At 40.3% G+C, this 23,586-nt stretch overlaps 1 protein-coding gene across 1 annotated transcript in view; it reads left to right on the forward strand.

Annotated features, from left to right (window-relative positions):
• Positions 1-2,263: 2,263 nt before the first annotated feature.
• The window catches only part of fndc3b (fibronectin type III domain containing 3B), a 110,199-nt gene continuing 88,876 nt past the window's right edge, over positions 2,264-23,586 (forward strand). Inside the window, exon 1 of the mRNA XM_023352428.1 lies at positions 2,264-2,379. The gene's annotated coding sequence lies outside the window, so the exon portion shown is untranslated. The remainder of the gene's footprint in view (positions 2,380-23,586) is intronic.

Genomic DNA, 23,586 nt, shown 5'->3' on the forward strand with positions numbered 1-23,586 from the left:
TTGAAGGTGCTTGTGGTTCTGTCCATGTGAAATCTATTCAAGCTATCTGTGAAAAATGGAGCTCTGTAAGAAAACCTAAATAGAAGTTTTTGACCAATTCTCCCAGGGATTGTTAACATTCATTTGAGTTTAATTTAAGAGCTTTACATTTCATATTATCAGACTTGCTTCTTTTGTGGCCCAATAAGTGGGGGAAAGATGAATGGGCAGATAAATGGACTGACTGGTGGATGGATGAACTCTCACTGCCCCTGATTCCCAAATGAGGAAAAGTATAATAATCATAATCAACATTGTTGTTGCATTTTTAAAATGAAATCCTGTTCATATACTTTGGTATTTACATACTACCCTAATCTTCACGCAGAATAGATCTCTGTGACCTACATACAACTACTGTAATGTTTCGAAAAGCGATTAACTGGCCTGCTGCTCACATCTCTAAAATATAATTTATGTAGACCGATGGATTGAATTATTTTCCTTTCTTTTGTTGCCCTTTTAAACAGGTTTTTCTTGAAAAGAGGTTTTTAGTCAATTATTTAAATAAACGTATAAGAGAAAAATAAAAATGTTCCTGTAATTTAGCATAAATTGAAAATTTAATTGCTCTTAATCTACATGTCTGTATTACACAAGATTTATTTGTAATGATGAAATGTGTAACCGTTACTTCGGGCATTGTAATATCCAGATAATCGCTTCTACATGTAAGAACAAATCCCTTAGCCGGTCAGGTTTGCATTCCTGTAAACAACTGTATATGGTAGGTAGTTTTTCCAGGATACGCTAATTTAGAAATTATGTTTATGCTTATTTTGGAGGCAGGAAATGAGAAGTGTTTTTGCTACACTTAAAAGAAGAACTGTTTATTGTGTTTCAGAGGTGTTATATCAGAGCTCTGAATTACTTCACACAACTAAAATCTGCAATGCTACGACATGTAAATAATGTTTGGCCATGATATATAAAAAAAAACAAAACAAGGCAGCATCTTGTCTCTCCTACAACTTATTTTACGTTTTGTAGATGTACTTTGTAATGGAAAAGGTCCTCATGCTGCCACAGGGTGACCATGTTGAGAGAAGTTTGACACAAGTCAGAGCACACCATTCACTGCTGCTAGATGTGGTATAAAGACAGCAGGCATGTTGACCTGGGAGATAAACTGGAGTAATGGGATGTTGGCCTTGGTCTTATTTGCAGAAGAGTTCGCCCACCTGTTCACGTGACTGTTTAGCTCCGATTTCTTAATGTGGAGCATAAGTTAAGGGTAAGAAACAAGAATGTGGTCATATGTGGTCCAGAAATGGTCAGCTGAAGGCCAACCCCCAGATACTTACCCTGTATAGAAAAAATCTAAAAAACCTTCAGAAGGAACAAATTATCCTGATGTATAGAAAAAAAAGAACTTAGCAGGTGTTAAACATTTTCTTCAATAAAGTTTTTTTTATTGTTCTGATGTAATATTCTAATCTTAAATGTCATGTTCTCATTAGAAATAAGTGAATAATCTCCATAATTAGCATTAGAAAAGGCTTAAACACTTCAGCCTTTGTGTAATAAATATGCACTGAATTTCACCAAGTGAATTGCGTTGCTGAAGTTTTCCAATTTTATTCTAATTTATTGAAAAGGACTGTCTGTGTTCAGAAGCGGTCTGTTGCTAATCTTTCCTCCAATGTGTTTTTGGTTTTTTTTTTTTTTTTCTGTCGTGAAACTTTTTGGGCTTTAATAAATCTGCAAAACAATTCAACAAATTAAAGTACATCAGTTTCATATGGAAGCCATTTCTGCAACTCTGATGAAAAACAAACTTGCATCTATGAAATACTACCCCATTATAATGATAAACTGTCTTCCAGTTATGACTTGGCTATTATAGTGACTTAGCTATCACATAAAAATGACACGGGTATCATTATTACATAATAGCTAAATTAGTTTTTCCAACAACTTTTACCTGGGGTATGAGCTTTCAAATAAGTTTTTTTTTTTTATAGTTAACTGACTTATTTAGTTTCCTTTATGCTGCAATGATAAAATAATGTAATTTCCCTCATTCTCATTAAATTATTTTATTTTACGTCTTAATGTCTGAGATGGACTTTTTTTTTTTTTTGGTCCGGTTTATCTTTCTGAATGCGCAGTCTGTATTACGGTAAAAGAGAGAGAGAGAGAGAGAGAGAGAGAGAGAGAGAGGAAAAGAAAAAAAGTAGGCGGGCTTTAAAAAAAAAAAACCCATGTGCGTCGCTTTTGATTGACATGGCGCAGTCTCCCAGTACGACTTGCGCCGAGCCAGCAGACAGGCAGGACCCGACCCTGGGAATAAAAAAACGCGCAGCCCCGTCTGTTTGAAGATTCTTTTATTACCGCGAGGTGAGTCTTTTTACACTTCTTTACAAACTCCGATCCCTACAGTCACGAAAGGGAAAGACCTCGACGCAAGTTGGAGTCGGCGATTACAACAGTAATAATGGAAAAAAAAAAAAGTTTTCGAAGTGCGCATCTGGGTGTATGGCGTGTGTGTGTGTGTGTGTGTGGGGGGGGGGGGGGGGGTGCTTGTGCGTGAGTTTGGGGAGCCGAGCGCTGACGCCGGCAGTCTGGGCCACTCAGACCAGCGGCGCGGATGAAGAAGGGAAAACTGTTCCTCTTAACTGTGTGAAAGGCAGAGCGGGAGTGAGGGTGCGAATCGAAACTTTCTGGGTCAGACTTAGGTTCCCGGTTACTTTGAAATAAAGAGGAAGGAACAGGGGGAGCTGAGATTACGCGAGTGAATGTGTGGGATTAGAGTCTGCTCGCTCTCTGCGGTCCCGATTTCTCAGCTTTCGCGAAAAGAATGTGTTTTTGTCTCCGAGGGCTTCAGATGGAGTGAGTGCGCAACAGGAGAAAAAACGCTCTCCTTTTGACGCGCATTTCTAACAGGATCGCCACTGTTGCGTTCCCCTCTCCCCTCTCTGCGCGCTGTGGAAAAACGGCAACATTTTTTTTAACCTGCCTTAACACATTGTTGTTGTTAGAAAAATATTTTTTGGAACAGAAGATGCTGAGGCAGTCAGATTTGAAAGGGAAGGTTTGGTTGTTGCGAAATCACAGGACTGACGCTTTATGGGGGCATATTATTGCGTTGGATAACTGTTGAGAGCTGGAGGGGGGGGGGGGGGGGGGGGGGGGGGGGGGGAGCGTTGCGGCGACTTTCCGTAGAGTTTCTGTGCGGTTGCAGAATGCAGTTAAAAAAAAGGCTTTGGGGAGGAAAAAAAAAATCCCAACTCCAGCATATCCTAGCATTCCTTCCAGCCAGTCTGTCTGCCTCCCTCTCTCTGTCTCCCCCTCTCCCAGAAACGACTACGTGTCTGTTTGTGCAGGGAAGACAAATCCTCCTCTCAGCCTCTGTGATGCAGACGTGGAAATCAAACATTGGCCTCCTGCTCAAAACGATCGATTATCTTGGCTTCCACGTGTCCCTAGAGAGGACAGCTCACAAGCCCTAAAAGTTACCTCATTCCCCCCCTATAGGCGCTCCATGCTGCTGGAGGTCTGACTGAGAAGTCAAGGTGCAGATGTCTTGAATTCTTGTCGGCCGGGCTATTTGCCGTGTAATGACGGGACTGAGAGGTTCCATTGTCGGGCTGTCATCATTATCCTTGGAGAGAGACAGGAGAGGGGGGAAGGTTGGGGGGCAGAGGGGGGTGAATATGGAGCTGCGCATCCCCTGGATCCAGTGGGCATGTTGGAGAGCATAAGTTCTGAAAAGCTGGAGCAAGAGTCAAAGCTAGTATCCAGGTTTTTCAACAAGATCCACAAAACCAACTTTTCATATGCTTTGTCACCTTCAGAACAGCAAACCTTTGTTGGTTTTTCAGCTGGTTATTCATTTTTGTAACTTATAATGTCCAATTAGTCCAAGCCCCCCCCCAATTAGCAACAGGGTTTCATGCACACAAGCATCTGGTGACATCACATAAGGCATTAGGGAAGTGCCATCCTGCACGTCCATCTTTGTGTTTGCATGCTTTTAGACATTATCCTTCAAAGAGGGTGTAGGTTAATTTGGTTTGTGTAATATACATTTGTCTTTTTTTGCGGGGCAGCCTACTTTGATACAACTTTTCAAAGTGCTTGTCTGTGTGCCTCATGTAACTAGAATATTCTTGAGAGGCTTTGAATCCCTTATGGTCTGAAAATGTCTTAGCATCCTCTAAAACAGAAGCTGGAGAATGTGACTGGAAGGAGGGACGTTTGGGATTGTTTGTTCCGTGACCCAATCTCCGATACGTGTAAGACAACGAATAGTTAGACGGTTGTTCAGCAATTCTTACTTTTATTGATTTGTTGTTGTTTTGCGACCAACTCATTTGTGGACGAAGTGACGTTATCTACCTTAGGACATTTCTCATAAATAATAAACCGCTTCATACCTAATCCTCTGTTGGATGTTTCATACCAGATTTGACAACCAATGATGGAAAGTAGTTCTCATTCCCTGTTCTGTACCTTTGGAACTTTGGTGTATTTGTGCCAAACTTTCTGTGCCCTTTTACGGTGGGATGTTTTTTTTTTACCTAGCATGCACAAAATCATCATTGTAAAAGTGTTTGCTAACCACTTTGGCTACCAGTGGTTTTAAAATGGTTATGTTACCTCGTTCACCAATTCGTAACTTTGTTTTGTTTTGGTCGTTTTGTATGAAATGGTTCTTCCTGCCGCATGGCCTTTTGCACCCACCAGGAGGTTTTGTAACCATTTTGATAACTGAATTTATTCTTTAAGAATATTCTCACAGTTTAAGGTGAGTGACTGTGATACCTCTCTGGATTTCCTGTTCTTTATGTGATGTCATCCACTCCAATTTGCATGAAGCTGAAATTGCATCGTCTTCCCTTCAATGTGCTTTTTTGTTTGATGTTTTTTTTAAAAAAAATCAGTTTGTTGTTTAATCCTCCTGTAAAAATCTACATTTCATTACCAACATGTGTTTTTGATGTCTCACTGAATGTGTTGGTGTCTTTAAAACCACATTTCACACATTTATCCTTGTATTTTCTTTTCATGAGGGGAGATTGGGGTGAAGGAAACTCAGAGTAATCTGATCCCAAATATGTGACGTCAGATGACATTCCTTTGGTGAAAAGCTGATGTGGCCATGATGTGTTATACCCCCCTCCCCCCACACACACACACACTTTTTCTGTTCTTTTTTCTTTAAACCATCTGATATCTGACTTTCTAGGGGGATTGTTGGGGTTGGAAGTTTAGGGAATGAATGAGGTTGGCCTCCAGCTGAAAAGGTGTGTTTAGGTTTAGAGTGCTGAGGAATTCTCTCCTTGTAGAGCATGAATGAGCAATTTATCTGGCTCCCAGAAGTCAGGAGCCTCAACAAGGTTCAGAGGAGTTCAGGAAAGCTTTATTTCGGGTTTACTTACGAGATAATACAGCCATTCATTTCCCTCACTTGTTCTAAAAGGCTGTCTTTTTATTTAACTCCGAGTCTCACTCGGGTTTCAACAGGTAAGAAAGGATTACGCTAGGGATTGGGGAGGCCTCCCCTGGTCCTCAGCCCTCAATTCAGCCATTCTTTGTTTTAAGATTCCTCATTAAAGTCTGCAGCTTGCACTTGAAAAAATAAAGAATCAGTGTCACTGAGCTTTTTGTTTTTCTTTTTTTGCTTAACACATGTTTAGTAAGGATTGAATTCCTATTTCCTCAGACGGCTGATGCTGTTGGATTTCAACATTTATACACAGTGCAAGCATTTAAACAAGCTGTGGACGCTTGGTTGTGTTGATCTGGCATTTTAATTATTTTCAGTTAAAGCTTATTTCTTGTGTGCAACCTCAAAGAGTGCTATTTCTTTTTATGCTTTCATTTCCAATGTATCAGTTTATGGATTGATGACCAGAATCTATGTTTTGTATGAGCAGAAGTAGGCCTGGACCAGTCCAAAATTCCCACACCATGATAATCATGAGTAAAAACTCCTAATATGTCATTGTATTTACACATACGTTCTCACATAGGTGGGATATTGGACTCAAAACAGCTTGTTCAGTTGTGATTGGTGCTTTTCTGAAGAGGTACAGGAACATGACCCAAGCAGATTTTATTGCTTTTGTAAGGACATGAGTTTTTGTGATCATAACACCCCCCCCCCCCCCCCCCCCCCCCCCCCCCCCCCCTCATGTGTGCTTTCGATCCAACAGGACTGAAATTATACCGGAAGTCAAAAAGAACTGTGTTCTGGCTGGAAGATGGCAGGGTTTATGAGAATTGACTGGAAGGTTGAGTAAATCCTTACATAAGTTAAAGAGATCTGTAATTGTTTGAGCTTTTCATGCAGGTGTGACTCACACGCTGTGTGTTGATGTATTATTGTGCCTCTAGGGTATTTTTACTGCTAAAACATTTAACCCAGTTTAAATGATTCCCACCCCCCCTTTCAATTAAGTGTTTGACTTTGAAGATGGTTCATGATTATTTTTTATTTATTTTGTTAAGTTGCCATTTTTCTTGAGAGAAAGTTGCAATGTCTTCCTATTTAGGGGGAAGAAAATTACTCTAAACTTTTCTTCTCTCTGTTGCATGAAGACTTTTATCTCTAACCTCAGAGACAGTCTGTGTCTCTCTACCTGCACCAGCTTGTGGTTTCCTCCCGGCCCAATAAAATCTCTGGTACGCCTGGACAAAATGAGGTCAGGGAAGGGGCAGGATGATACTTGTCATTGTATGCACACGCTTGTGTCTCTGAATGGTAACCTAGAACATGTTATCCACCGGGTAATGTTACGGAGCAGTGCTTGTGTATCGGGGACAGAGGCTGGAGGTGCGATAGAATTACCCAGTGAATACAACGCTGCCCTGGAAAGTGTGTGAGGGTATGTGAAAGAGGCCAGTGATTGCAAGAAAAAAGGAGGGGGAAACAAAAAAAAAATCAAGATTATGATAAAAAAATAATCAGTATTTGCATCCTGTTGCACTGGTTTTCCAAGACTAATGATGTGGTGCTGTTCTTTGCATACTGAACCCCCGGCATAGCCTTCCTGTTATCTGCTGAAAGTCTGGGTGTTTCTTACGGAGTCCTTCATGCACGGCATATGCGGCGTCTTTTAAAAATTCTGCTTGCACTTTTTGTGTTTCTGCTTCTGTGAAAATAGCTAGCTTTGATTCTTCTTCCCTGCGTAAACTGCCCCGCATGGAAGGATCATTGTGGCTAATGGAATATGTTAGGATGTAGTTAAAGAGTCTCCAACCAACCAGTCTTTACCAATTTTCTCTCCTTAAAATTTACAATGTTAAATGTTCCAAATGTGAGGATTTTCCACATTTCAGTTTCTTTTTTCTTTGCTCTGTGTTAATAAATATTTTGTGTTTTATCTACGATTATGTTCAGGTAGTTGCGTTTTGAGTACTTTTCCCCAAATAAAAATAAAATAATAATCATACAATAATAAACCCAGATGAAACCCAGTTTCATAATTTAACAAGTGTTTTAAATGTATTTTTCAATCTATTAAAATACCATTCAAATGATTAAAATCAATTTAGTGATTTGTCTTGTGGAGTAGTCCAGCATTGCCAGTTATGATGTCCCAATTTTTTGGCAAAAAAATTGGGACATTATTTTTTTGTCAAAAAAAAAAAAGTCAAAAAAAAAAATAATTTTTTTGGTCATTTTTGTCATTATGACAGTATAATAATATTATACTGTCATATAATGACAGTATAATATTATACTGTCAGTATAGTATTGTTCATGTTTACAAGAAATAGCTTTTTTTATTTGAAAATACAGTCATGGTGCGGAAAAGTCATATTAATTTATTTAAATTGATAGCTGTCCGTGAATACACTGTAAAACAACAACAACAAAAAACCCTCTAATTTGTGGTATGATGCTTTCAGCAGTGGTTGCCAGATTACCGTATAAATACGGATTTTACCACATTTATGTGATAAGAATAAACACGGTGCAGGTAAAAGACGATAATCAGTCATGCTATCTACTAATGTTGAGCAGTTATGGTTGTTAAAAAGTCCTAGTTTTTATCAGAATTTGGTGTGCCGGTATGCCACTTGTCATTTTGTAAGTTATGTAAGTTGCTTATGAACAGCTCTGTCAGTTGTGCCCCCTGTTTTTTTTGTTTAGTTTTTTTTTTTTTTTTTTTTTTTACAGATACAACAGGTGTGCTTTCTTTCTCAGAAAGATTACCCCCCCCCCCCCTCACAGTTACTGTATCCAAGGTGCTGCTTGGTCAAGTGAACAAGCCTCTTCCCGCTTCCCTGTGTGTGATGAGAGGTGCCGTGTTGGAGTTGACCGGGCGTTCCTCTCATGTTGCGTTACCTATAAAAGGGCTGGCTTCATCTTGCTCGTTCTGCCATCAGTCACTGTGACCGATTACGCCACTTTACATGTACAGAGTTGATTATGCATAACTTCGCAGGTGTCGCTGAGAAAGTGACAGAATGTACCAAGTTGGCACTAAAAAGGGAGCGTGTTGGGTAATGTCAGGGTATGGTTATAGGCGGATGAAGGGTGGAGGAGGGGGGAGGGTGCGCTCGCATTTGCTGTTGCGTTTTGTTTCCTGCTTTAATTCATTAAAACCGGAAAGTATTTGTGTGGTTAAGCCACGGGCCTTACCACATAAACTGTTGCAGGTGTGAAGCACACATAGAAACTTTGCCCTAATTCAAAGACAGCAGCTGCTTATCGGCTGTGTCCTGCTTTCACTTTCCATTTCCCAGCTTTTCCCCCCCTGATTTGTGTCTGCTTGGTCTCGCTCCTGTACTTTCTCTCTCGCGTTCTTCTTCCCTCTGTTCCTCAGGTCCTTTTCTCTGCTCTATGAACGGTGGCTTTTTGTTGAAGTATCCCAGCATCCCAGTGTTTGCTTGGCATAGAGCTGCAATGTTTACCCTCCTCCTCTCTCTCTCTGCCTTCCGTGCCATGCTCCCTCCTTCTTTTGCGTCCCCAGCCCCCTCCCCTCCTTTTTTTTGTTTCAGTTGATAATTTCCACTATTGTTGACAGTTGACTCAAAAGACAATGAAAGAGACCTTTCAGCTTCTCGTCTCAGTCTTTCTCTCACTGTTATGTTCCACTTTTTTTTCTTAGTTGTCATATTTCTTTCATATAGATTAAAAAATTGCTATTGAGGTGCCTGAGGTTTAGTGGTAAAAGAGAGAGAAAGAGAGAGAGAGTGCGTTGTAGGCATGGGCAGGTTAAATGGCACACCAAAGATTAAACAAGTCACTCATACTTTTAACAGTTTCTATTTTGAATGAGATGTTAGGATTGTTCTTACGCTGTAAAACAACATTTCCTCATTGTCATGTACACAAGGGACCAACATTTTAGAACTCAATTGAACCTTTTTGTTGTCCATTGGATCCTCAAATTTAGAAAATATTTAATTTTCTTAATGTGAGGTTCTAAAAAGTATTTAATATTTTCCAATCATTTAATTAGTTACTCCCTCAGTTTTTTCATTTATCACCTTTTCCATCGGATTTGTTGGTCTGGCAGAGTTAGGTTGTTATATGCGGTTTAGTTCTGGGTGAAAAATTCAAAGATTTAGATGTTGCTCCAAGAGTCATAATGCAGGCTAGCACGTATTTTATCGCAAGGCATTCAGTTTTTGGCCCAAAACAATCGAGCTTGTACAAAACGACTTGTTTAAAACACCATAGTTTGGGAACGTATGTTCTGCAACTTTTAGATGCATACCTGGTCCAGTGCGCAGGGATCTTGTTATACTCATCCCTTAGAATGCTATCAAATTCTCAAGAGTTCTGACTTAGACGAAATTATTGGATTCAGGTGAATTAAACACATGCAAATCTAAACGCTGTAGGATATTGACACCTGAGAACAAGTTTTTGAGACCTTTGGGTGTTAATATCAAAAATGAACTTGTTGACTTATCCTTCAGATTTGGAGTATACATTTAGCAAGGTTTTGTCTGCATAAAAGGATTTTAACAGCTAGCTTAAACCGTTCTCCAGCACCATATTGTAGCTTTATATATACTGCATTAAAGGTATTGAAGTGTGGGAGTCTTGGTGTTTAAACCAATCGTTTGCCTCCAAGAGGTTACAAACTTTTGCTTAGCTTGAGATGGTATATAAATTCCAAGTGGTTAAGTTACATTAACATATGTTTTTTAAATTTGTGTAGATTTCACATTTAAATCATACTCGTCTTAAATAATGTAACAAAATTTATGTTGGTGAAACACGCAAAGGCTTCTCAAATATGGGAATTGTTTGATTTCATGTCACAAATACAGTCAATTGTAAAACATAACACAAATAGAAGTAGGCAATAGCAACATTATGAAGATGTCACGTTAATCTGTGTTATTTACAGAATGATTAGGTAATGATTTTATACAAAAAGGCTATTGGTTGCTTGCCAGCTTGTGCTAATAGCTTGGCCAGAAAATATGTGGACTACCCAATCCAAATGTTTTTTTTCCCCCTTCTGAACCCAAACTGAACTTCCACTATTCGACATCCAAAAGACTTGTGTGCATTCTCCACAGATGGAGATGACTCAGTGCACGACTTCCCCAAAAGCATTCCTGCAGCAAAACAGTGATAAAACGCAGCCGAAAGCCCGTACCAAAAAATTACCATGGAAAAGCAGAAATAGTGCCGTTAAGTGCCAGCAATGTGCTGAATGTTTGTGGATACCAGCTGGAGGGGATGCTAATGCACGGTCTGTTGAACTTGGGTCATCCCGGGCCTGCCCGTGCAATTCCTGCGGGCGCATCGCTCTCGGTAATTGTTAGTTGAGAAGCAGCTCACCGCTCTGTTTATGTGTTTATTTAAATGGGAGACAAAGTGAGCCCCTCACCTGTGCATGCCCAGCACCGCATCATCACACGTGCGGGGACCATAATGACGCATCGAGTTGACTTTATGTGCCTGTATTAGCATGCCAGGCGGGCTGGTGTTGCTAGCTGGCAGGCCCATGGAAAGTTCCAACGGTTGTTAATGGGTGTTTTCATGCCCGTCGGCGAGTATTTGGAGAGTGTGCCTTGAATGTTATGCATGGGTCTGTTTGTGTTTATGTGGCATATTTTTTTTTTATCCTTAGATGACTAAAATATGATCTGGAATAACAAGCGCCAAAGTAAAGGTTTTGAGCATGTATTAGCTGTGGTGGTGGATAGACGGGGCCTGATTTATGGGCTTCTAGCAGAGGAAGTAGCTGCTCTTTTATTCAAACCCACATTTTTTATTGCCTTTCCTTGTTAAACACCCCTACCTCGTCCTTCTCCTCCTCCTTTCTTTGACTCTTTTCTTGGCCTGCAGACACCCTTCGACCCCTCCTTCCCCTTTTGTCGGTGCATATACCCCCACACGTCTCTGCTCCACATACCTGTCATTGCTCCCGTCTTTAATTCTGCCTCTCACCTCCCGACACCATAAGAAATGCTTATGAGGATGAGGATAATCAAATGCCTCTTTCACCCCGAGGTGCTGATTTCTGATTTCTAACTTTTGGAAAGCGTTGACATTCTCACGCCAATTCGTCTTTTCTTTGTTAGAGGACGGTTGTTGCAAAACAAGATTTCATACTAAAATAATTTCAGAGTTGACAGTTTGAACTGTCTTTGGCATCTTTTATTAGCAATTACCAAAACACAGATATCCTCTATGTACATTGCCTAGGAAATCTAAATCCTTTCCATAAAAAGTTTAAGTGATTAACAGAGCACATTGACTGTATTCTGTTCATTTTTCATGCTATCTAACGAAAGTCTTGCGCTCTCTCTTGCTGTCTTGTGGCATTAATGATTTTTTTTGGTTCCTTTAGCTTCATTTTTCAACACCTGAACTGAAAGTACCGGTAGCTAACCTTGAGACGTCTTTGCTCTATTACAACCTCTGCACTGAAGAGTATTGCTCCTCAATTCACTTCCAGCCCTTCATTGGTCACAGCCAGTCAAGCTGAAAATTGGCTCAGCCCAGTCACCACCTGTATTTTCTACATTGCATGACTTAAACATCAGGTACCTGAAAGGCTGATTTAAATTAAGTAAAAACATTTTAAAGGTTTGCCCATGTTTGGTTTGGACACAAAGCCACTCCCCTCCTTTTCCTCGCTAGTCCCCTCCTTCCCCTCGGGTCGGACCCCCCACAAATCACTAAAATATTCCAAACTCAGTTCCACGCACACACAGGCAGGCAGGCAGGCAGGCAAAACACACAAAAGTCACAATCACATCCACACCCCTGAACCAGCGTGTGAAATCCTGAGGCTGATTGAGGAGGAGGAATGTGACCTCCTGACCCCAGGCTGTGGGGATGGGTGTTATAAAAGTGTGTGTGTGTGTTGGTATGTGTGTTTGATGCATGGAATCGAGTGATTGTATATACACTCTCTATTGGCTCTCTATTCCCAGAAGTGTCTTCTCTTTTTTCAACGCAGTTCACTTCCAATGGATTAAACACTGATGCTTGCCCCCTTTTTTTCTCCCTTTGTTCCCATTGCGCACTTTCACACCTTTAACATAGCTTTCAATTAGTCAGGGTTTCAAACATTTAAAAATCGTTCTTTCACAATCTGGGTGGTCTTTTGTACGCTCAAAAATGTGATCTCTGAGACTCTCCTGTTTGTGAGAGCGGAAGCAGATTTCTCACGTAGGTACGACAAAGTAGTCCTCCTCTCCTCTCCTCCCCGAGCCTTCACACACAACCTCAAACAGACACACACACACTTCCCCATTGAGTGAGCTTTTACATGGCCCATAAAACCGATGATCTGACCTTCTCTTGGGGGTGAGGGGGTGCTTTTGTATAGCTCTATGATTGTGCATCCCAAATTTGAAAGTTTAGGCATCCGCGTGTCAGTGCGGTGGAGAAAAGAGGGGGTGAATTCACTTCTTGACTCGGCATAACCGTCTTAATTAAGACCCATGGCATCCAGCCCCGGTGGGGCTCAGCATTAGTGGCAGAGGCATGCTGTGTGCAGGCCCAGACGGCAGCAGGTCCACTGGCAATGAATGTGGCCTTATTGTCTGGGCTCTGCGGTTGTCCTCTCTCACTCTTCTTTATTAGCCGCTTGTAATCTAGAGCTGATTACAATGATTGTAGGTCATTGAACTGAAGCGCGAGGTAATACGGGGGGCTTTGAGTCAAAGAGAGTTTAACATGAACCAGTGGATGTTTTGTGTTGCGGCCCCGGTTGAGATTTCTTTTTTTTAGCAGCATGGTGCGACGAAAGACTTGTAGTTTTAAATTTGTAGCTTAAATTTCATATTAAATAAAGAGATAGATAACAGTTGCCTGTTGACGTATTATGTTAAAATTTGGTATGTACTAGTTTAAGAATGACGGACTGATGAAATATTCTAATCTTAAATGCTGTGTTTTCTTTAGCTTTATGAAGAAAATCATATTAATTGACAGAAGTAATGGCTTGAACAAATCACTTTGTGTGTATTTATTCCATTAAATAGTAAATTGAGCTACTGCAATAAATGATCATTTAAAATGTGTTAAAATTTATTGAACATGACTGTTTATTACAAGACGCTCAAAGAGAAGCATTTCTTTTGAGGAACTGAAATATAGTCACACTATTTGTGCAAAATAGATTTTATCATTATTTCAAAGCAAAGGCAAAAATATCACAGTATTGACACTTTAAATTGTCCTTAGCATCTCATATGTGTGTGTATATCATTATTAATACCAATGATTAGTGCAGTTAACATGGCAAGTACTACTGAAAGAAAAGTCTGTATGTATACTTCTTTGACAATGTGTATCCTTACCTTAACTCTGATATTTCCAAAACAATACCAGCATTTTAAATTACTTTCTCTCTGCTAGCCTGAAGCCTGAACGAAGAGCAACGTTTTCAAAACTTTGAAAACTTCCAGTTTTTTTGACGACTTCCTTTTAGACCATCAGACTTTTGTGGTCAACTTCTAATTCTATGGTTTTTGTAAACCTTTAACTTGTTAATGCTAATTTTAGCTTGTTCCCACTTTGCTTTAAGAAGCATAAAGGGAAACTTTGCCTTCCTGTTATGTGGTAAAATGTTTTGTTCTCCTGCATCCTAAATGAACCAGACAAAGACTGTTTGTAACAAGTAAATAACTTCTAACATCCTTGTGTTTCTTTTGACAACATGTTGAACACATAACCGACTCTAAAAGGAGCTGACAATAACTCTACATCATAATTGTCCTTAGCATCACTGCTGCTGAATATGGTTACTGTCAGTGCAACCTGGCGGCAATTGCATTTTTGAGTTTCTGACCAGTCGATCACAGGTCAGGATCACTTGAGGTGAAGTGCTGATTTTTTTTTTGTGCATGTCTAACCAATATAAAAACGTCAAAAAGCCTATTTCTTTAGCCCTTTGTTTTTAATATGAATTATTTTCTTTTTTTACTGTGTACTAACCGGCTGTATGGCAGTCAGAACTGTTGTCTTACTGTCTTACTATTGTGATTTACTTTCACAAATGGAGCATTAAGGCTGCTCCAGTTTATATCTGTTTCATATATTCATTAGAATTTGTTTTGGGTTTATTTCCATCGCAACAGATGAGGAAAAGAATGCTGTGGTAAGAAGTTAGAAGAGAGAGGGAGATAAGAATACAAGATGGGAAGAAAGATGGAGAGAATGCAAGAAAACACGCTTGTATTCTGCTTGTACCCCTGCAGAAAAAGGGAAAAGGAACAGAGAACCGAAAAATATCAGCGACAAACAACATGTGCATAAATAACAATGACAATCCTTTGATCACTTCTTTTCTAAACTTTGGCAAAATTGGACTTTGCCTTGCTTTGCCACTTGTTTTCTGGTGATATTACATCAATAATTACTCGCATTTAAAATTTGATTCCCATTGGTCCGTATTTGCAACTCCCTGCCTGTAAGACTCGCATCTGATTTACGGCTATCTATAATTCCCTATAATTTTCCTGTAATAAACTTGCGCACACGTCCGTGAGTCTGGTTGGCTGTGTGCGTGCACGCGCCTGTCTGCGTGTCGCTGTGCGCAGCGGAGAGGAAGTGGCTGTGTTTGTTTAAACTAAGCACGCTCAGCCATGTGGGACAATTTAGCGGGAATGAGAGCCTTGCACTCTCCTCTCCCCTTAACCTTATTCTGTGCTGCATTTCTCTCCCCCAACACCCGACCCACCCCACCCAGGCTTGAAACCTTCTGAATGGGCGGCTGTCTTTTGAAGGCTAAGCGGGTTGTTTGGGAAGTAGGGCCAATAGTGTATGCATAGTGGGGGGAGGAAGAAGGGAAGAAGAAGGGCTTAGACAGGTTAAAGCTGGAAGTGGGCTGCAGCCGGCATAGAGGATGAGGGTAGATGCCATTTGAGCATGGGTGCATAAAAATGACTAAGTACGTTTTATTGGCCACTGTTTTTTTTTGTTATTGTAAAAATATGCAACCCCCATAGACATGCACGATATACACGCTGCCTCCAGGAAAAGCGTCAGTTCTGCAGCCAAGGAATCATAATCACAGCTTTGCACACTAATAAATGTGAGCGAGATGAATATTGAGGTAATACAAAAGCTGGTGTTATGTAAGTTCATGCTAGAATAATGTTTTCATGTCTGGGATTCAAATGCATTAGTAACCATAGCGGATCAGATTATTTTGACGCATGTGTGTGTGTGTGAGAAAGAGAGATAGACAAAGACATGCTGTTTGAACTTGAGGAGAGTTCAGTCCTCCTTCATATTGCCATGGTGACTAGAGGTGGCTATGACTTTGAAAAAAACACCCATTTCTGAAACATTTCTCAGTCAAGTGTCATAATGTTGGAAGAAAAATCCGGAGTACATAAGTTTGGGAAGTTCCTGCCCAAACTTCTATATTTTCTACCAGCAAATTGTTCTATGCTGGTCTTGTTTATACTTTGAACATATTATAAAGATTCAGCTTTTCCTGGCAGATACAAATTTCATTTTTGTTTAGCTCTGATGTGCAAATTCAAATTTTGTTGCAAGTTGTTTTCAAAAAAGAATATCTTTTGAATCCAAATTAAAAACATAAACACCTTCCTATTATTTTACCTTAGCACATGTACCTAATCTTTTTCTGATTTCAGTAAATAAAAATTGTATAATAGTACATGCTATTTGCTGAAGAGCTCACCAAAACCTGCTAAGGGGAGGTTGGCTAGGTTTGATGTCTGGACGATTGATTGGTGCGTCTTCTGCCGCCACTTTTTTAATTTTATTTTTTTTACCCCTCCAGGGGTCTTTTTGTGGGCTCTAGAGTCCCTTTTTATGAAGTCGGCTGACAGGAAAGAAGGAAGGTGAGGAGGGAAGACATGCGGTAAACGTCGCCGGGTCCGGGAGTCGAACCCGTGACAGCCGCGTCGAGGACTTGAGGCCTCCAAATGTGGGTCGCGCTAACCACTACACCACCACGGCACGCCCCACTTTTTTTATTTTAATTTTTCTTCGGTTTAAAACATACACAGAAAAGCACACCTAAATGCATGGAAGTTTTTAGCATGTAGTCCAAAAATCTGCAGGGCTTAATGGTATTTGGCTGAAAAATGGTCTTGAGGCTAACGCTGTAAAAAAATCAAGAATTCAACAACCTTTTGATGTGAAAAGTCGATAGAGTTCAAGTCAGACAATTCCTGATAACTGGAAGTTATAAATATTATTACTAGGGTCTGAACTGTCTGGCTGTGCCTCCAGCTGACATAAGCCCACCGTAGCTTTTAGTCTGCAGCCTTGTGAAACCGCCGGTCCTAGCAGTGGACAAGCTGAGCCTGAAAGATCCGAGGTGTTAGGAAGGAGTTTCCTGTGAGCTCTGCCCTCAGTAGAGAAAATTCTTCTCAGGAGGAAGACGGGGAGTGGGGTCTAAGTAGGGAAAAGAGGAGAGGAGGGGATGAGGACAAAAAGAGAAGAAAAATCTGGAAACGCCAGCATGAAGAAGAGTGACTCATGTTCATGCGCTTGTGGGAAAATAGCCACTTCCTCTGTATAAAAAACACGCAAACACCAACAAAATGTGTGTTCCCTGTAATGGCAGCAAAATACCAGAACTTCAAACTCGATACTGGTGCCAAAAGAACTAACTTGTTGGTAGCATTCCACTTTTGAATCTGCAGATGGAAAATTGATCTATTTGACTAATTAGAAACAAATCTATTTGATACAATAGAGATATTAAAAGGAAGAGTTTTAATGGGTTTTTGTTTCTCAAACTTTCTATAACAAGCACTGCATCAGTAAATACTAAGATCTGCATGTACCACCAAACTGATAGAAAAAAATCTAAAACAAAACAAATACACCTTCTTTATTGACAGAGCACGTTAGATGGTAAGATGTGGATTCATTGGGATTTCTATTGGTTCTTAATGATCTGCTTTTCCAAATAGGTTGGAAAAATAAACAGGAATTCAGTGTGGGAGTGTCGGCTGCTTCTCACCAGTCCAGATCTATAAAATTATACATAATGATTAGCCTCGGGATACATTTTTAGCCAATATACTATTTAGATCACATTTTTGAATTGCATGCAAAAAAGTCCATACTTTTAGGTGTGTTTTGTCTGTGCACACATCAAACAGAAGAATAAAAACAGTGGGAGGTGACATAGTTCAGAGAGATTCACCACTTGATCATTCAGAGACCGAAAGCGTTCAGTTTTCTCATAACGCGGTGATAGATGCTGGAACAAAATTCTTTGTTTGGACTTTGACTTCTTCTGCCTCATGAAGTCACACCCCATTCATGCACTGTGAACCACTGCAAACGCAAAATATGAATGGGGAAGAGGTCGGTCATGTGGTATTTGTTTGGTCATGTGACAGTGATAGTGACGCATCGCAGGAGTGTGTGGAGTATAACTGAAGCAGAGAAACAGTGGTGAAGACAGCTTTGTGGCAGTTTTTTTTCGAGGTGTTGATAAGCTAGTGAAAAATCTATGCAATATTGGTGAAATATCAGTGCATCCCTTCTGAATTGGAGTCTTCTTTTATCGGTAACATTGCCCCAGCTGAAGAAAGCTATTGTCAGCACACCTTGACAGAGATTGTTTATGGTGCAGTAACTTACAATTAGGTCCATTTAAGCTTTGAATCTTCTAATTCTGGTGATCAGCAATTTTTTCTGTTTATTTCCAAAGGTTTTTGACTATAATGAGGCTGATGAAGTAATTACGCAAATCAGTAAGTATTGATTCTACCAAATGCTTGTCGTGGCAGTAATGACAAACGCTCTGCGTTTTGACCCCAAAGAGAGGTGTTGTTGTCCTGTCTGTGGCAAATGTAGGAAACATCGTTGTTTCTGGTTGAGATCAACAGCAGCGCTAATTCAGTTTGCCTCGATGTTTGCCTTGCAGCTTCTGTTTCCAGAACTAGCTCTAATCAGCGACTCACGTTGTTTCAAGCCTTATTAGTTTCTCCTTGCTGATTGAAACCCTTTTTCTTTTTCCTTCTGCAGCAAACATGTCTTGCTTTTTTCTCCGTTTTTCTTGAGCTACGTCGCTGCTACGTGGCAAGTGCTGGACTGTCAGGGCCTCTACTGTGGGTTTACTGCCTACTGGCCCCCAGCCCAACCAACCAGCCACACACACACATATACACGCACACGCCCGCACACACACACACACACACACAGCCAGCCAACTCACAGTTGTACAGCTGTAAGAGGGAGGGCCGGCTCTAGCAGATGTGTGCATCTGCTATAGACAGCAGTGCTGTGCTAATGTAAAGCTAGCAGCAAACTCTCAGTGGAGCCCTCGGCTCGACACAGAGTTTATTGTAAACTGTGTTAATGCATGAAAAACGAAGAGTGTGTCCTAAACTCTTGGCTTCACTCTTGATTTGCTGGACTCATTCAATTTTCTCTTCCTCCTTGTCTCCCACACACATTACCCACTGTGCAGTATGACAGACAGGACTCATGTTTGCTCTGCGGCAATAACACAATTAGGATTCCACACGTTTCTTCCTCTGTGCTCACTCCACCTCCGATCCCGTTGTCTCTCCATCCCCATTTTTTGGTCTTATCAGTTTCCTTCCTTTCCGTCTTTCTCACATCCTCCTTCACATGTCTTTTTCACCTTTTCTCTTTGCAAACAGCTGCCAGTTCTCCCCTGGATGGACGATGTTGATTTCATAGCACTGAATTGCTTTGTTTTTTGTTCTCCCTCACAAATGAACATTACCCTGTTAATAATGGTTTGTGTGCAAACGTGCTATGTTAGTTGTGCACACCAAACTCCCAAACTCCCACTTAGTGGTTGTTTCAGGTGATCAACCACCACAGAGCTATTAACCTTTCTGTTTCTCCCAAGCACAGGCTTGCACTCGTATGCAGTGGCTGCAGGGACTCTCCCACAATTGCTGACCTGAGTGTAAAATGGCCATTTCCTCTTCATTTTGTTCTCAAGGAAAACCGATCTCCCACCTACCCCGCCCTCTGTTTCTTTCTTCTCCGTTCTCAACTTCTTCCCTCTCACTCCCTCACTCTCCCTTTCTATTCCTGCTGCACCTCCTCTGTCTGGCCATCTTTCTGTGTTGAGGGTGTTGTCTTGTCAATGGATGTGCGCAAAATTGTGTAACTGTAGTCTGGCTCTGGAAATAGGCTGCTGCTTCTTGTCTGTCAGCTATTACTTATTCCCGCCCACTGCACAGGCAACAGCCAATGACTTCCCACCAGGCTCTTAGAGAGGGGAGCTGTGCTTTTAAAAGGGCAGAGGAACGTGATGAAGGCCGGGTCTTTCCAGGAAGTGGATCAGATTATCACTGGGCTGAGTCTGTGGCTGAGCTGCTTCGTAGAGACCAGAATGAACCTTGAAGGTACTCTCTGACGGTGTTTTCTTTTCACAAAGCATACAGTAATGACAAAAACACTGCAAGAGGATTTCAGAAAATGTAAAGGTTTTAAAAGTGTACTAAAGTAAAAGAGGGAAAAAAGAAGCTAAGTGTGTTTTGTCAGGATTTGAGTTGATTTCATCCTTAGAGGCTCAAAAAAGCTCATTAGCTGCCAGTAGAAACCACATAGTGGACAATGACTTTTGCCAGGTTCTGAATCATTCGGGTTGAGTTTAAGTGTGTCCAAGTTAATTTGCTGCATCGCATTTAAATACCAGCATAATTTTGTTTGTTTCATAACTGAAAAATTCAAGCATAAATGTTCATCTACCATGAACTGCTTTATACAAGTCAGTATGTCGGCTCCTTCTCATTAAGGTGGATGTCTAACACCCAGTTACAAAATCAACAGCTGAAAATCGTTTTCTATTATCTTCTTTTTGCCCCTTCGTTATTTCTTCCATCTGTTGTGTTTGCTTGTGTCATATTTGACTTTTTGGGTATGAAACTGATGCACACCAGGAATATGTTCTTAGCAATCTGGTCAAATTATACAGGACATGGGATGATGTTACTCCAATAAATATAATTTTCCAGCAAAAGACCTGAATAGTTTTATCTAAAATGTTTCATCAGCAGATGCAGTCTCGCTTATTTCATACAAGTTACTTGCTCGATTAGTATATCAATGTGAAATATAAAATATTTAGCTGTGTACAAAAACCTAACCAACCAGAAAATCAGAAAATGAACTGACATTGAATGCTTTCAGTTCACCCCCACAAAATGGCTTAACATTCACAAAAGCAAGTAAAAGTAGGAAAAAAAACTACATTTTTACCTTCAAGTTAATGTCAAAGGGGTGATTTACCACTAACAGGCAACCAATTGTATCTAAAAGAGAGTTTGACTGAAGATAAAGTCTCTACTAGCTTTAAAGTATTACATGTTGTCTTGCACGGAAACAGGCAAGTTGAAGTTATTGTCTTTCCATGTTAAATAAATCAAAGAGTTTTTACCAAAGGAAGGGCCATGTTATGATTTGTGTATATTTATATAAACCTTTACAGTGCGCCGTACAATTTCCAACCTGGCATTTAAACGGCTCATTTTGGAAAAAAGGCGGCAGAAATGCTCATTTGAAGTCACTGGGTCATCTATTTCTTGCCAATGTTCCTGGAAAACTGTCCTGATGAGAGGATTGGATATGCTGGTAGATGGATGAATGAGAGAATGACAGGGGAGAAAGGCTTTGCCCAGGCTACTCATTTTGTGTGTGTTGGTGTGTTTTCTTTTTGTGTGCGTGCGTGTGTGTGTGTGTGTGTGTGCTGGTGTTGAGGTCGAAGGATGGCTTGGGGAGAGAAGGGCTGAGTCTTGACTTGCCTGTGGTCCAGCTGGACTCAACGATCTGCAGAATTTCTGGCATGTAGAGGAAATGGTGGAAATGGAGACAAACCTAAGAGAAAAAAATCTAGACAAAAAAAGGAACGAATGAACATTTAATTTAGCTCAGAAGATAAGAAAATACACAAGTCCTGTGTTCATAAGAAAACAAAGAATGTGTATGTCTTAATTTTACAAGTAGCAAAGGAGTATCAAATTCAAAAACTGCGTTTTAAAGGATCGGTAATGAGAAATGAATAATTCAGCCTTGACTTTGTGGAGATCCCAGTACCAAAGAAAGTATTAAAAATGAGCCTTTTTGTGTTTTAATGTGTAGAATGAAGGTTTAATAAATCTCAAACTGTATATAGTGCACACCAGTCTTTATTTAAAAATACATAAATAGCTTTTTAATTTATTACCAATCAGAAGTTCTGGCAGAAGCTAGCTTAGCAGCTAAGTGTTCACTCGTTTAAAAAGTGGGAGGAGCTTCTTCTATACTTCTGACATCAATACACTGGGGTTTTAATATTGTGATAGAGTGTGACATGAACTCTTACATCATGTAAAGACACTTCTGGAGCAGCTTTACAGTGGACTCTTGTCTGTTCGTGGTTCAGTATTTGCGGATTTCTGTGGATCGTAACTTCAAATTATTTGTGGAAAACTCACCTATTTGGTGATTTTTACATTTTTTTTCTGTAGAGCATATTTACAATATTTGAAAAAATAGAAAGCAGTCTGGGAAACTGAAATACTTGGATATTTATTATTATTTTTTATTATTCCTTTATTTAATCAGGTAAACCCCGTTGAGATCTAGATCTCATTTTCAAGAGGGACCTGAAACAAACTTCGAACCTCGGTCTCCCACGTGACAGGCGGGGATACTCACCACTGTACTAACGAGGAGAACTATATAACGAGGAGATATAAAGCTAGCTGTTGGCTAACGTTTGCTAAGCATCCAATCTAGAATCACCACTGATTTTGCTTGCTACTGATTGGCTGTAGACCCAGGAGCAGAGATAAGGAAGGCTATGGATGCTAGCTTTTCAGGTAGGGCAACACCAGTATGCAGTAATGCAGTAATGTATAATGTATACTAAAAGATGTTTGGTGAAATTGAAATTAGCAGCTATCAACGATTTTAGTGGAGCTCTCTAGTATTTGCTGACTTCAGCTATTTGTGGGATGTATAGCAATTATTATTTTTAGACATGACAGTAAATAACCAGACCACAACCTTGGAGATCTTTGGAAGCTTATGGTATTAAAACATCCCCCCATAAACTAGATAATTCCTTAATTTCTAATTGCCATGATAAGAAATGTTAGGGCCGTTTATCAATTTAAGCATTTAACTCTGGAGGCATCAATCGGAACTTACTAAATGATTTCCAAAATGTATAGATGTGATGACCTGACACATCAGGACATCTGATTTATTGCGTCAAAACGATGATATGTGAAGATGAACAAATGGAATAGAGGTAACATTAAGCTATGACAGAGCATTTTCTGAACAGGGTTTTTATTAATGTCTTATTTTCTTTAACTTTTAGTCTCATTATGGTGTGTTCACTAATTTGAAAAAGCTTCAATTTTTGAGTTTTCAACTGGTCAGTCAGGAAAATTCAAGTGAAAAATGTCTGACTTTGGTCAATTATCTCACATTTCTACATCAATACTTTGCAGGAAGTTATTCTGCATTTAATCATGTAGGTTTGTTCTTGAGTAGTACTGTCTTCTTTTCATCCTTAAAAGATCCAAAGACAGCACTTTTCTTACAGTCACTATACATATGTCATCATTTGGGAGAAAATCCCTAATTAGAAGTTTTGAAAGAAACTTAAAAGTGTCTGGAAAGCTTCCAGGAGCATCTGGCTAAGATGGGACCTTCATTCATCCTCAGACTCGGTTTTCCGACGTGCCCCGTCTCATCTGTTGGAGTGGAAAACGTGCCATCGAGTCTTCGGTTTATGGAGTTTTGAAGAAGTAGCTTGTTCTTGCAGAGTTTTGCAAGCGTACGCACACTCAAATGTGTCCGTTGCATTCCACCCCACCCTGCCTTGAGTTCTTCTTCGTGGATGACATATCATTACGACAATTACAGGGCAGGAGGACCTTAGCCGCTCTCACAAACTGAGGCGTGCACACATGAAGGCGCTGCACCGGCGCAGGCATACACATATGGAAGCCAACCGGAATGAGCTGAAGCTACATTTTGATTTCAAACGCCTTGCCACTGTCTCTAACTTTCAGATTCTCACTACCTACTACTCCCTATCCTGGCTCGCCCCCCCCCCCGTCACACACACACACTGGGTTTTCATGTGTGCTGAAAAGCTGCTCACCAATGTGGGAACCAAAAGAAGTTCCATC

Source organism: Xiphophorus maculatus, chromosome 19, assembly GCF_002775205.1.
Source record: "Xiphophorus maculatus strain JP 163 A chromosome 19, X_maculatus-5.0-male, whole genome shotgun sequence".
NCBI lineage: Eukaryota > Metazoa > Chordata > Actinopteri > Cyprinodontiformes > Poeciliidae > Xiphophorus > Xiphophorus maculatus.